This window comes from Anser brachyrhynchus (assembly GCF_964034855.1).
Source record: "Anser brachyrhynchus genome assembly, chromosome: 14".
In the NCBI taxonomy this organism is placed as follows: domain Eukaryota; kingdom Metazoa; phylum Chordata; class Aves; order Anseriformes; family Anatidae; genus Anser; species Anser brachyrhynchus.
The window spans coordinates 6,972,457-6,986,095 of NC_137709.1; the positions used below are offsets into that span (position 1 = coordinate 6,972,457).

Below are 13,639 nucleotides of genomic sequence, written 5' to 3' on the forward strand. Positions count from 1 at the left end.
AAACCTGCTGAACTCCCTGTGATGCTTCATCATTTTATATTTACTGCTGTTCTGCTCCAGGGGTTGGCTGCACTAGAGTAGAAGAGCAACCTCTAGAGTTACTTACAGCCCTGCTTGTTCACTACTTTAATCATAAAGAACTTCTTGAACTGTGGATGACTAACTGAAATATAGCTTTTCACCCATTTTAGCCATGTAAAAAGCTGGTGAGAAGAGCTGGGGACCCATTTTATGCCCTGAAGATATCAGATCCACGGGCAGTGATGTCGCTCAGTAAACTGAGAACAGAACTTTGAATGTGTCGCTGCTCTGCACCCCTGATGAAAAAGTAACTGAGGAAAATACCACATTATCATAAGAGAAGAAACATAATCATTCTGCATGTGGTTAAACTTGCCACAGGAGATTCAGCAAGGTTAGCCATCATATGTCTAGGAAGCTATTTGCTACTAATTTCTTCCATGTAGCAAAGAATCTAGAAACCAACTGCAATGATTGCTTTTCAAGGACTTTTTCTTTCTGGGGTTTTAGCTGGTTTATTAGTTACAACATACAACTCAGGGTGGCATCCTGACCTCAAAAAATTAAATTCTCTTTACAGGCTGGAGAGACCAAGGTATCATACAAAGATTTCATTTAATGCTAGAGAAGCTGGCAGTGTTTGCTAGCTGGGAAACTCCATTTGGGGTATGGCTGGCCCCTATCAAACATGATTCATTTGGCTAGCAACAAATAAGATCTGAACTCAACAAAACTTAATCAAAATGGGATAACATCTGCAATTTCAGTTTAGGTTCTTGTATGGATTTTGGGTGAGCTTTTGCTTTCATAAACTCTCAGGCTTCCTTTTTTTTTTTTTTTTCTTCCTTTGAAATCCCTTCTGGGCCTGCATTATTGTATTGCTGCAATTTGCTTTGCCACCTTTCCTGTATGTTTTTTTGTCTGTAAAAGCCCACTGTGAGTGACTGTAGCTGAGATGTTTTGTTGAAGTAATTATTGAAAAAGAATAGGTATTTAATTACCTGTCCCTTCTCATCTCATTTCTTCTTCAGTAAATTAGGAAAGTAATTAATCCCCAAATCACAATAATTTTAAGATGTTTTCTTTTTAAAAACAAATCTAGCAAAAATAAATGAAAGGAGAGATTTTGCAGGCAGTGATTTGTTTGCCATTTTCTCTCATGACTGTTTTCTCTCCCATTTGTTTTTCTCCATTCCAAAGATGAGGAAATTACATCTGTCTGGATAACACACAAAGTTTTGTGTAGCTGCTTTTCAGCAAATTCCTAACACAGGTTTCCATCCCTGAAGATTGAGAATTGCAGGAGATGCCCCCAAGTTTTAGAATTGGCCACTGGGAGAAGGTGAATGGACTGGGTATTTCATGAGCCGATGACAAAGCTGCTGGAGTTCATGCTGCAAAGAGCTCGTCTCACATTCTGCCTTGAAGGCCTGTGAGCACCAGGCTGTTTGAGCTTAGGCTCAACTTGCTGTGAAGGCCAAATACCTGGAGAGCTTCTTCCCAGGCTCTTTTCCTGTCAAGGCTGTTTTCTCAGGAAAGAAACAAGGACCACAGCTCTATCAGGTTTCTGATCCCATGTCCATGCTATGCCACAGCTGCCTCTCAGGACCAAATGAGCCTAAAGGGAACCCAGCTTCTTTTCTGGCATTGTGTTTTCCCATCCTTTTCCCATTCCATTTCTTCAGTCCTCTAATGATCTGCTTTTTGTCTTTGTGCCTAGGAAATTGGACAGGCTTCTGAGGCCAATTTTAAAAATGAGAGGCTAGGTCATATATTACTTCAATGAGGAGATTCATTATGTGTTTTAAAGTGGCAACTTGTGTCCATCAGCCCCATGTAAAAGCTACTCAGCATCTTTAAATGGTTGCTATACCCAGAATGAGATGACCATTACTTGTAGTTTAAATAATAACGTTCATCTAATGCACACATTATTTTTGTAGAAAACCTTAACCTATTTTAGATGAAAGATAATATGAACATATCTTCATCAATCCTGCAATAATGGACTAGGAAATAAGTGAAGATTTCAGTTCAGAGCCCTTGTGATAGCCCAAATCTAGAGCTAAACATTGCAGTTCCTCTCCTGGAATTTGCACTGACTACTATATGATCATGCAAATAGCTGTAGGCTAAGCTCAGGCAGATGATATTCAGCATTTAATCTTCCTGCAGGAGCTCTAGGAAGCTTTGTCTGAGACATGGTAAGATTTCACTTGTACACTGAGGAGAAAAAGTAGAGCTTTACTAAGATCAGAGAAGCACAGTAGCTGTGAAGAAGACAGACCTATTTGGGTTAGAGACCCAGTTTGACTCTATCTTGGTTTTGCTGTGGTTGTTCCGGATGACACTGATTTCAGGTGAACACCCACTGTGACATTGCCCCCAAACCAATTTGCAGCAAAACCAATTGGTACCAAAACAATTTGTAGGTAAGATTCCTTTACGTGCTCTTAAGTGCGGCTATCCTGGTAGGTGCTGTGCAATAACTTGTGCATAAGGAATAGTGTTGATAGATGTTAGCTAGAAAAAGCTACGGTAGTTTTGCTGTCTATTGTATAGAAACGCTGTTCTGCTAAGTGTCAGTCCCTGAGAGGAGCAGCGCAGTGTTTGCTCCGAGCATGCACAAGATGCAGCCTGGTGAAGTCTGAAACCCTAGCTTTGCGCTGGTCTGCTGCTGAAATCTGATGGTTGTTTTAATTCCGACCCTTCTCCCTGAAAGCTTTACTGCTGCCATGCTGCCCAGACAGTGTTTTGTGTGGGGAAAGGCCTTTTACGAATGCAAGGTGAGTCAGAACAAGGCACTGCTGGAAGACTGCAGATCTTGGTGAGGATGTGCCCATCTGGCTGCCTTCCCCCACTGCAGTGGGAGAAGGACTACTCAGACAGGCTTGCAAAGGGCTCCTGAAGGGTAGACAGAAGGTCCAAGCTAGCTGTGCCATATATCACCATGCAAAGGCAAGCTAAAAAACACCAGGAAAAGCAGAAAAAAAATTTAAAAAAAAAAGGAAAGCAGGACAGTGGAAAGGGAAAAAAAAAATAAGGTGCTAGGTTTACTGTCACAAAACCCAGAAAAATGTATTAAAGACTTTTCCAAATAGATCCCTGATAAAGAAAGTGTTGACCTGTTGAAGAAGGAAGTCTGATAAATACAATTCACATGCATAGATCCAAAACACATTGCATCATAGCGGAGTGCTTTCCCCTCATGTTTTCATGATTATTTATTACAGCAGTAGATATATGTGCAGTTGAATTCAGTATTTGACAGATTTCTGCAGTACAGCAGACAGCATTGTGAAAGGATTAAAAGAAAGATTTTAAACCCCATGGGTATTCATCTGACTTCATTTTAACTCTTTGAAGTCCAGGGAAGCTGTGTACCACGCTTGCTTCTTTCTGATCTGAAAGAATTTAGTGTTGGGGAAAATAGTGAAATTGATCAAATTAGGATAGTAAATCCATGTTGTATATCATCAATATTTCCAATGAAGTCTGAGCGTAAGTACACTTTTCTTTGAAGTTTGTGCTACAGCCTGGAATATTACTGAAATTACTGTTGGTTGCTAAACGTTTTCATCTGTTGTTTATATATAGGAAATATATTTCCCTTGACAAATTTTCTAGATGTCCATGCTCTCAGGATAGTGATTTTATAAGACAGGTGTATTACTTTCCTGGCACAAGAAGTATCTCATCTACCGCTGAAACATTTACTTCTATCTGAAGTCAACTTCTCCTTCTCTACTCATTCAGCTCTCCTGTGTCTCTGGATGTAAACAAAGCCAAAGTGAGTTGAAGGAACTTCTTCCATAGAGTGCCTAAGTACCCACGAAGAGATGGAGTGTGAACGATTTCTGTCCAGGGCCTGACACAAGCATCTGCAGTCAGTAGTCTTTCCACTGACTGCACCAGGCTTTGCTTAATGCTTTTTAAGTCATGGCATGGGAGAGAGGATCTACAGTTAATAAACAAATCTTACAACAGCCTATTTTCCCTCACCTGTAGCTGGTTTAAAAATAAAAATTCTGCAACATCTAGTGTAGAGGACTCAGGTTTATAGCAGCAGCTTTACCCTGGTTTAAATGACAGCACTCTGAAATCAGCTTTTCTGTAATCATTTAATTTGAATTTCAGGTATTGCATCTTAAAAGTAGTAATTGACTATTGAAGAAGTGTGGGATAACTGTGTTACAGTTTTTCATATTACATTGCTATTGCTCCTCATTTAATGTGCTCCTAAAGTCAGTTACTATTTAACCAACAATAGCGATGTTATGAAATCCAGATGAAATTTCATGAAGCATTTCAAAAAGGATTGTGATACATGTAGTGTTGCTGTCACTAATCTAGAAATTGGAGCATATGCACTTTCCAGTAGTAAGTTATGAAGAACTATGGCTTTGAAAATGCACAGAATTAAGTTGATACTTTAATAATAATAACAATTCTCTCTCCTTCTGACAAGCAAGTAGTAAAGTGACTTACAGATAATGTCTTTGGGGTGCCATTGACATACATCACCTGTGTGATACGGAAAAGTTGCTTTCTCTGTGAAGCACAGCACAATCAGTGTGCCCAAGAAGTAAGGTGTATCTCGGCTGATGCAGTTGTCTCACAGGTCAGTGGGGCAGGTGCCCGTATGTTTGATCAGTCTGCAAGGCAGGCTCAGCTGCCAGATGGAGACCAAGATTTACAGTTCCCAGTGTAGGGCTGGATGGTGGTAAATGCAGGAGGCAGCACACAGTGGTGTGCAGTGCTGAGTGTACAAGAAGTGGTAGAAAATGTCCAAACTCCCTCTGAATGCTAAACCACAAAAGATGAGCGCTTTACTCCTACAAAGAGTTCAGTACCATACAAGTTCTTGCAACACATCTAGCTTCAGCAAAGTGCATGCTAATTCTCTACAATTTCTTCAATGAAAGTGAGATAGTTTGAAGATCTCCATGAGATTTCAAAGCAAACTTCTGATGTGGAAGCTTTTGTTTTCCTTTCTTCTCTTTTTAGCTAGGTTTTTCAGAACTCAGTTTGAAGATGAAGTCTGATGCGGCCCTTCTCTGATGACAGTGTAAATGCCTTTCATTCTTAAAGTACAAATAATTACTTATGTAACCACAGGTACTTACAAAAATACTCAGATACTTTTTTCGTATTATTTTTAGCTGATTGCTTGACTTCACTTCTTATTCATTCATAGTTCAACACTTATGAGAAGTGGTCACATTAAAAGATGCTAAAAGTAGTAAACTACTTTTTCAAGCATTCATAGGTATTTTGTTTTTCTTAACCTCTTTTGTTAGCTTTAAACTCTTGACATTGTCAGTCTTAAACATCTACCCTCTCTCACTTTGTTACTTGCAAAACATGAATTTTCCCTTTATCCAGTGTCTTCTACTTGCAAGGCATATGGATTGGTTTGTCTAGGTGTTGTAGTCCCATGGGCTTACAAGTAATATCATGAATGTGCTGAGACTTAGCAGCAGTGTTAATGGTTCTGAAACATTGCTTGTGTTCTTTATTGTTAGCAATGGCACTGTGGGAAGAGTGAAAACAGTTTACATGGTATGAGGAATGGAAGCAAAAGAAAATAATTCTCGTTTCAAGTCTTGAAAGTCTTGAAGATGCTCTTGTGATGCTTCCAGTCACTTGAGCTGAAGTAGTAGCAAATATCTCGTAGCAACTCCCAAGCCAAAAGACTTTAGAATGTGCCGTGCCCCTTCCTCTGTGAAGGAAGGAAAGATTTCCTAAACGGGGTCAGAGATGCATTTCAGGAGCATGACCCAAATCTTCTCAGGAACCTCTGTATCATCCAGTTTGTGTTGTCCCTCAATACCATGAAGGGGGAAAGGCTGATATGCTGAGCTGGGAATAGCTCTTTCAGGCTGAGATTTGTACCCAGTGCAAGTTTTACTTGGAGTCTAATGCGTAGCAAGTCAGCATAAACGATGGTTAACTAATGCAGCATTGTCCCAGATGGACCCATTAGGTTTCACTCTGTTGCGTGGAGTGCAAAATAAATTCTGGACGATGGGACATATTCTTAGGCAAAGAGGGAATTTCAGGGAAGGAAGAAACCTGTGTTAGCTGTCTGTTTGTTTAATAGAAGATTATTTAAAAAAAAAAAAATCACAGGCTAAATTATTGTAAGTTGCACCATAAAAATATACAAGTAACCAATCTCATTGTCAAAACCAATAGTATGCCCAGTAGTTATGACTTGCCTTGATTCACTTCTCCAGCACTGGGTTTCCCAACGGCAAACATAAACAGTAAGAGCAGAGAACCAGGTGGCAGGTCAAGAAGCTTTTATTCCACATGGACTGTTTGAGTTCTGTCCCAGAGCTGCTTTTGACATGACGGCAAACGAGGAATTCCAGGAGGGGCAATCTGTCACTTACGAATGCACATAATGGTTTTGTGCAGAGTATTTGCATGAAAGGGCAGGACCAAGTTCAGCTTGGTAGGGAAGGCAAGGCTGTGGGATGGTATGCTATCCCCGTCTCATTGTGTACTAGAGAGGGCAAGAAACTGGGATTAAATCCAGAACAGGGAGCCCAAGAAAAACTTGGGGCTTGTGCACAAGCTCTGTTCCATTAAGAAATTAATAGATTTCAAAACCAGCCTTTTCATCGCTAATAGCAACAGACTCATGAGAAATTGTAATTGTTGATTCCAGTGGTGTTATTTCCAGTGGTAGAGAAGGAGAGCAGTCTGGAGCCCTGAGTCACAACTTTTTAAAAACATCTGACCAAAAGCATTAGGAAAGCAGTGTGTCAAAGTCTTTTTCGGTCATTTATGCTCTGGCTTACTGAAAACAAGCCTTTGTGTACCTAAAAGTCACCAGTATTTCACCACGCAATTGTGCTGAGGTGGAGGGGGCTGTCGTTTGATTTGTCTTCACAGTCAGAGTTAGTTCCTGGAACTCATTCGGCTGAATATTAATATACATATGCCTGAAGTAAGCACAGGTATGTAACAAATAGGTTTGCATTACTAGTAATCTGTTGGTAAATCCTGGATGTCTTTCCAAAGGATAATTTTCTTGCTTAAGAAAAAAACATTGTGCTGTAGTGTGGGAGGTCGGTAGGTTGAAAATATATAGCTTCTGATGCCTGGGAGGCTGGCTGCGGCAGGGTTGGCTCTGCAGGACACTGCAGCTGCTGGTGTGAGGTGCTGTGCGAGGTGCTGCATGCAAGGCTGGGGGCACGACACCCGGGAGCTTCTCTGAAAGGAGAAACAGAAGCAGGCAGGAGGTGGAAGGAGTCATCTGAGCTCAGCCTCTGGTCTGAATCCTGCTCAGTTGGGTCCTATATGGAGCACAGCAGGAGAAGTCACGGCTTAGGGGTGCGTCCTTTAGGAACAGGAGGCATGATCGTGCAGTTCTTTAGGTTCTGCTGCTTGTCCTCAAGATCAGCCTTTTGTGCCATAATACACAACCCTCTTCTGAGACTGTAGCCCATCAAGAGGAGACAAGACAAGCCAGGGGAACAAGCAGACACTGCGTTTTCTAAATGAGGTTCCCTGTGTTCACTCTGTCTCTGGGCAGGGTATGTTAATCTCGCATTCATCAGGTGGCACATTAGATAAAAGAGGCCCCGATGGAGCACAGCCTGGCAGGAGCATGCTGTTCCCAAGTGGGCAGAGCTGCAGTTTGGGGATGACTTTTTTTTTTCTAAAAAGCAATTCTGCTTTCAATTTCACATGCAAACTATTCCTGCCAGGAAAGAAATGAAATGGCCTGTTGAGAGGAGAGAAAATGAAGGGTTATTTTAAATCACATTTTTAAATGTGATTGTTCTGATAATTTTTCTTAACCCTTGAGTCATAAGCAGCGAAAATAACAGCTACAGTTATGCTGGAGTTTCCCCAGTGCCTGAAAATAGGCTGAGACTGGTAACAGTCTAATCATTTTTCATACTTGTAAACTCATCGTGCTTCAAGTTTTTTTGCACAAAGTGAGGATCTTGCATTACAGGAAAAGTAACCCCTGACTCAAAATAGCCCTGGGTAGCACCAGACTTTTCCCTTGGTGGCCTGCTTTTGTTTCAGCAGGGCAGGAGGCCATGTGAGGCTGCTTCATCCAAGTGCTGCCTTGCATTTGGCACCCACCCTTGGCTGCTGTGGGGCACAGAGGGAAATGGTTTGGGCCCCTTCTGTTCCCAGGGGATGCACAAGGTCCTGCTGGGGAGGCAGGGAGCCCTGACTGTGCCACGCTTAGAAACTATCAAGGGGCAGGGGCTGCATATAATTTACTCTTACAAAGGGCAAGGAGTATTTGCGTTCCTTGATTCTGTGCATCATGCTCCAGCTGTAGCAGCTTGGACCACAGCTCTGATTTGTTCTTTGCTTTTTCTGGGCAGTGAAAGAATTTACCCCCTGTTTTATCTACCGTATTTGTATGCCTAAAACAATATGAAAGCCTCTACTCCTGCCTCGGTGCAAAAAGGAGGTGGAGGAGGAACCACTAGTTAACATAGTGCTCATGCTTGGAGACTGCCTGTTCAGGAGTCAAATGGCAGGTTTGCTGTGCTCCTGGGTTCGGCTGTCACCTATACTCAGCAGTATCCCTTTGGGGTAAATCATGGCAACATCTGGCACAAAAACCCCTCCACAATGACCTACGTACCTTTACCAAACACGTAAGACTGAAGGGACCAATGGCTATAGTCAGGAGAGCTAGAGCTGGCTAGAACAATAAGCCCTAAAGGATATTCAGCGACAGGCATAGCTCAGGGCGCTGGATTTTTAATCATTTCTCTGGGTGTTTGACAGCTGCAGCAGCACACGTCTTGCTGCAGTGTTTGTGAGTGGGAGAGGCCTTGCCTGCACCGCTGCTCTCGCTGTCTAGGGGGATATTGGAAGGCAGCGCCGGAGAAGATGCTCTAGCAAGGTGGAAACCCATGCTGAAATTCTTTCCTGTGATGAGAGGGTTGGGAAATAAGTTCAACTCACTGCTTCAAGCTTACATGTCACCAAAGAACTCAGGTCCTTTATTTATTATTTGTATTACAGTAGCACCTAGAGGCCCCAGGTTGCTAGGGTTTGTAGAGTGCTTTGTAGGAGAGAGCCATTACCCCTAGGCCATTGTAAGAAGACAGAAAGGTGGGAAAGGAAGGGAGAAAAGTGGCCTTACGGAGGCCAGCAGCAGAATGGAAAATAAAGCTCTAACCCGGAGGATGCTTGTGCTGTCAAGCACTGGGGTCGCCGCTTTTCAAGAAGCTACACTGCCTTCAGCTCAGCTAGAAGAATGACTGCTCACTTCTAGCCCTTCTTCAGCAGTGGAGCAAATTAATCATTTTATTTCGCATTGCAGTGGATTTAGTCTATTATCATGACCTAGCTGAGGGCTGGTGGCATCTTCAAATGTGTTCACTTGCTTGTCTGATCAGCAGGGCTCTCAAGTCACAGCCCAATTCAATGGCTGCACTGCGAACTTCACTTGTGATTTTACGTTGGAAATTTATCTTGTTTGTTTCTGCCTTGACTACAGAATAGCCAACTCTCTTCTCTTCAGTTCTGAAATGCTGGCTTCCTACCAGTTTCTGTGGTCAGAAGAAAAGACATTTAACACGATGTAGAAAAACCACTTCAAACGTAACATCTGTGTGAAGTATATACATATGTACTTCCTGGTAACATGGACAGAAACACCTTGATTCTTCTCCCGTCAGTTGCAAAACCAGCAATGACCCTGTTGGGAGGTGGAATGTGACTTAAAATTGTATTTTGATGCATTTGCTACAACTCCTCTGAAATTCTACTGAAATTCTACTGCCATTTACAGTAATAATAGCTGTGTTTCTAATGAAAGACTTCTTGATGTTATAAAACTGCAATCTCTGCCTTTTAAAAGCAGCCCTTAAAAACTATGGAGTTTTTTCCTTACCTTAAGTTTCAGCACCTTTATAGGAAATATGAGCCATAATTTCACTGATATTTCTTTAAATGTTTTAAAGGGAAATCAGACCTCAGCACATTCTGTAGTTGTTGAAAAGAGTGCAGAACTGGCAGTACTACAATTTGAATCTTGTCTAAAAACCTGACAGGGATAGGAGTAATAGGTGCAGAGCCTCTCTATTTAGCTTCAGCCACCACCAGTGCTGAATTTATCCTTGGAGCATCCTTATGCAATGTGGATAAAATGCCTCACACTTCTGTGACTTGGTAACTCAAACACAAGGTCCTGCACATGGCCGTGCAAGGGTTCTGCACAAAGCTAGAGGCACCACGATATTCCTGGCAAAGCCATGTAGAAAGATGACCAGAGAGACCTCTGAAAGGGATTGGCTGCTCAAAGATTTTTCTTCCAGTCTTTCCCTATAACTTTGCATCAGTCTCGTTCAGGACAAGTTCTTTAAAGGCATCCTTAAAGTGATTAGATCTTTTCTACCCATTTCACCCTTGTCTGCTCTTCTGATGCTGCCTAAAGCGGAGGCAGCAGTGATGGGGAGAGCCCTAATAACTCTGCCATCTCCTCAAGTGCAGCTCGATGCTCCTGCTGTTGTCAGGCCAGTTGCTCTCAACACACCCATCTAACAAAGTGCTTCGAAAGCTCCTTACCAAGCTCTTCCTGGCTGATGGGCAGTTTAGCAGAGCCCTGTGCTTTTTTGCCCACTTAAGCTGTTTTCACCTGGAGTCGCTCAGTGAGGAACCTCCTCTTTGCTGTTATGAGAAGTGGCAGCAGGAGAAAAGGGATGTTTCATTCCAAATTGATTTGTAGCCCTTTCAAATGAAGGTGGACTCCAGGCATCCTGGAGCTATTGGCTCTGCTGTGGCTTTGCTCAGACCAGGGAGCTCTGGGTGAGATGACTGAGCTGGGATTTCCTCCCAGATCAGAGGCGTCTCTGTCAAGGTCGCGCTCTCCAGGCACACTCGTGTGGTTCTCCGAACTGGGCACAGTCAATGAAAGCACATTTGATGCAACTCCCAAAACACGGAGGTCCAAGGAACAGCAGCTGGTCCTTTTAATTGGAAAAGTCTCCACTTTGTGTTCCTTGACCCTCATTCCTATTTTCTTTTTGAGTAAGTTTGAGCCCTTTTAACCACGTAACCATCTTGTTGCAGCCTAGACCAAGAGAAATTCAAAAGGACCAACCCCAACATTTCCCCATGTCTAACTAGCCTTGTTGCCATAGAGACTCGGTGGGTTTATTAGCATCAGCATGGCAAGCTGATGGAAGTGTACAACTTCTTTTGCAGCTGGGGAATGTAAAAAGTTAATCCTGCATTTAATCGTGCTCACAGGGTTGACATTCAAATCACAGTCACTGTATGCTCAGGAAAATGACTGTCATTCTTCAAACATGGTGCTCCACTCTAAGTGGAGGGTGGGGTGAGGGTTGTTGGTGGGGAGAACCTACCTGAGTCATTATAATGAATGTTAAAATTAAAAGGAGCTAAATATTCATTTAAAAAAAAAAAAAAACTAGAAAAAAAGGAGAGAAGTAACCATCCCTGAAGCAGTTGGTACTGGATGAGGACTCTACACCCTTCATTTTCATATTCTGAAGAACCAGGATATTCCCAAGGAATTCCTTGAACATGGAAATGTGCAGGAAGTGCCTTCCATTCCTTGTTGATATTTCCTTTTTACTACAAGGAGTTGCAACGTGTGAATTCTGGATCCTGAACGTTGTCATGGTTACGGGGCTGCTTGGATGCTGCGTTTTGCACCCCACGAAGGCTGCAGCGCTCGGTGCTTGGCGGGAGCAGCTGCCCACGGGTGCGGAGCGGGGCTGGAGGTGGTGGGGATCGGCCCCAGCCCTTGAGCTGGCGGAGCCGGAGCTGTGGCAGGGATGCCTAGGGATGGTTTCAGTCCCAGAAGGTGCGACGGGAGTTGTGATCGCTCTCCTGTTACTCCTACAAATGCCTACTAGATAACGTGAGATCTACTCACTCTTTGAGTATATCCGGCCTTGAATATTTTTGCTTAGACTACTTTTTCACTCAGTGGTAGAATTTAAGAAGAAAACAAACAAAATAAAAAATAAATAATAAAAAAAACCTAATTCTCGTTGTTTCCAGGAACCAGGGACCTTTTTTCAGCATAGATTTCATTTCAAGCTATGATCCAGAATGTTGTACAAACCAATGCTTCATGGAGAAAATGCTGGTGCTGATCTCCTTATTGTCAGCTCTGTTTGTGCATCTCAGGGAAAATCTCATATCTGCCTGCAAGATCAAGTGGCAGATGTATTGTAGAAGCTGTTGACTTTTCACTGACAAATAGCAAATGAAGTATTTTTAGCTGACCCCCTCCCCACCCCCCCAGCTTCTCTATTTATTTTTTTTTTAGCCAAAGGGTTTTTAGCTTTCCAAACCTCTACAAAGGAAGCACTAGGAAGAAAATTATTTTCTATCAAATGCAGACAGGCAGAAAACGCCAATTTTCTGAGAGGATTTTTCAATGAAAGGTTGCAATTTTCTGTCAAAAGCATCTTTATTTTTTTTACCAACTACATAAAAATGTCATGTCTTAGGTCTTGCAGCACACCCTCCCTCCCCCAACACTTCGAGTGGAGACTGGGTAGGAGATTAAACTTTGTTAGTTTTACTTTGGAGTAGAATAAGGACTCCTGTGACCAAAAGGCAGTGCTGTCAGTTGAAAATAAGCAGATCTGTGCCTTTTCACACTGAACTGACGCGTGGCCTTATGCAAACGACTGTCGGAACAGTCTTGTCTTCTTTTATTCTATGTAGATTGCCAGGTTGTCTGGATGCAGATGTCTCTGCTGAGCCCAGGACACTGTATGATCTGCACACATGTGCTGTTAATCATAATCTGGAAAAAGGTGGCTCACAAACAGGAGAAAATAAGTGAATGAACGAAGCAGTATTTTGTGGAAGTTGGTTTGAAGCAGGGAATGGATGACGATACCCAAGCACTGTGTCTTGACTTCCTGCCTGAGGTAGGAGAACTGTGGGTGAGTGGGAATGAGTCGGGTGCCCTGTTTTGATGGACAGGCTCAAGTACGACTGTAAGAGCAGCAGACGGCAGCAGTGAGATAGTTCAGCCTTCCACTCCCACCTCACCTTGCCTAAGGTTACAGGCTTGTCTGAGTGCCTGGTAATTAGCTGGTGCCCAGCTATGAATGGGCCTGATTCCCCTGTCACCTACGCTGCTTTGGTGAAGGAGAATTGCGTCTGATAATTGGGGACAGCAATTTGTCACAGTCACTTGCATGAAAAGTCTAAATCTGATTATGGTTAAAATAGCAAATGTCCTGATTTCCTCTGTCAGTGGGAACACTAAGGGGCACAGGACACGTGAAAAGCACTTTGTGGAGCAATGACACGCGATAACCTTTGGTGACACTACCTGTAGTGGCTGGTGGAAGGACGAGCTCTGCTTGCTCCTAGTGAGACCCTCTTGGTACTGTGGCTCTTCCCATCACAGCTTCAGCCCCAGGTTGGGCAGAGCTGCTTGCAGGAGAGGCACGAGTGGCTGTCTTCATCTCCATGTGCAGCAGGCTGGCATCTGGCTGTGGACGTCGGAGCTCCATCCCTATCCCTGCCATGGTCTTGCAGCACAGCCTGATCCTGGCCCGACCGCTCATCTCCACGAGCTGCTTTGTACACCTCCCTGGGGGAAAGGGGTTTTGCTGCAAAGGGTTGTTAG

The 13,639-nt window shown here is 43.1% G+C and overlaps 1 protein-coding gene across 1 annotated transcript in view; it reads left to right on the plus strand.

Annotated features, from left to right (window-relative positions):
* The window catches only part of GRIA1 (glutamate ionotropic receptor AMPA type subunit 1), a 187,058-nt gene that overhangs the window by 38,794 nt on the left and 134,625 nt on the right, over nt 1–13,639 (plus strand). The gene's annotated exons all lie outside the window — the stretch shown is intronic.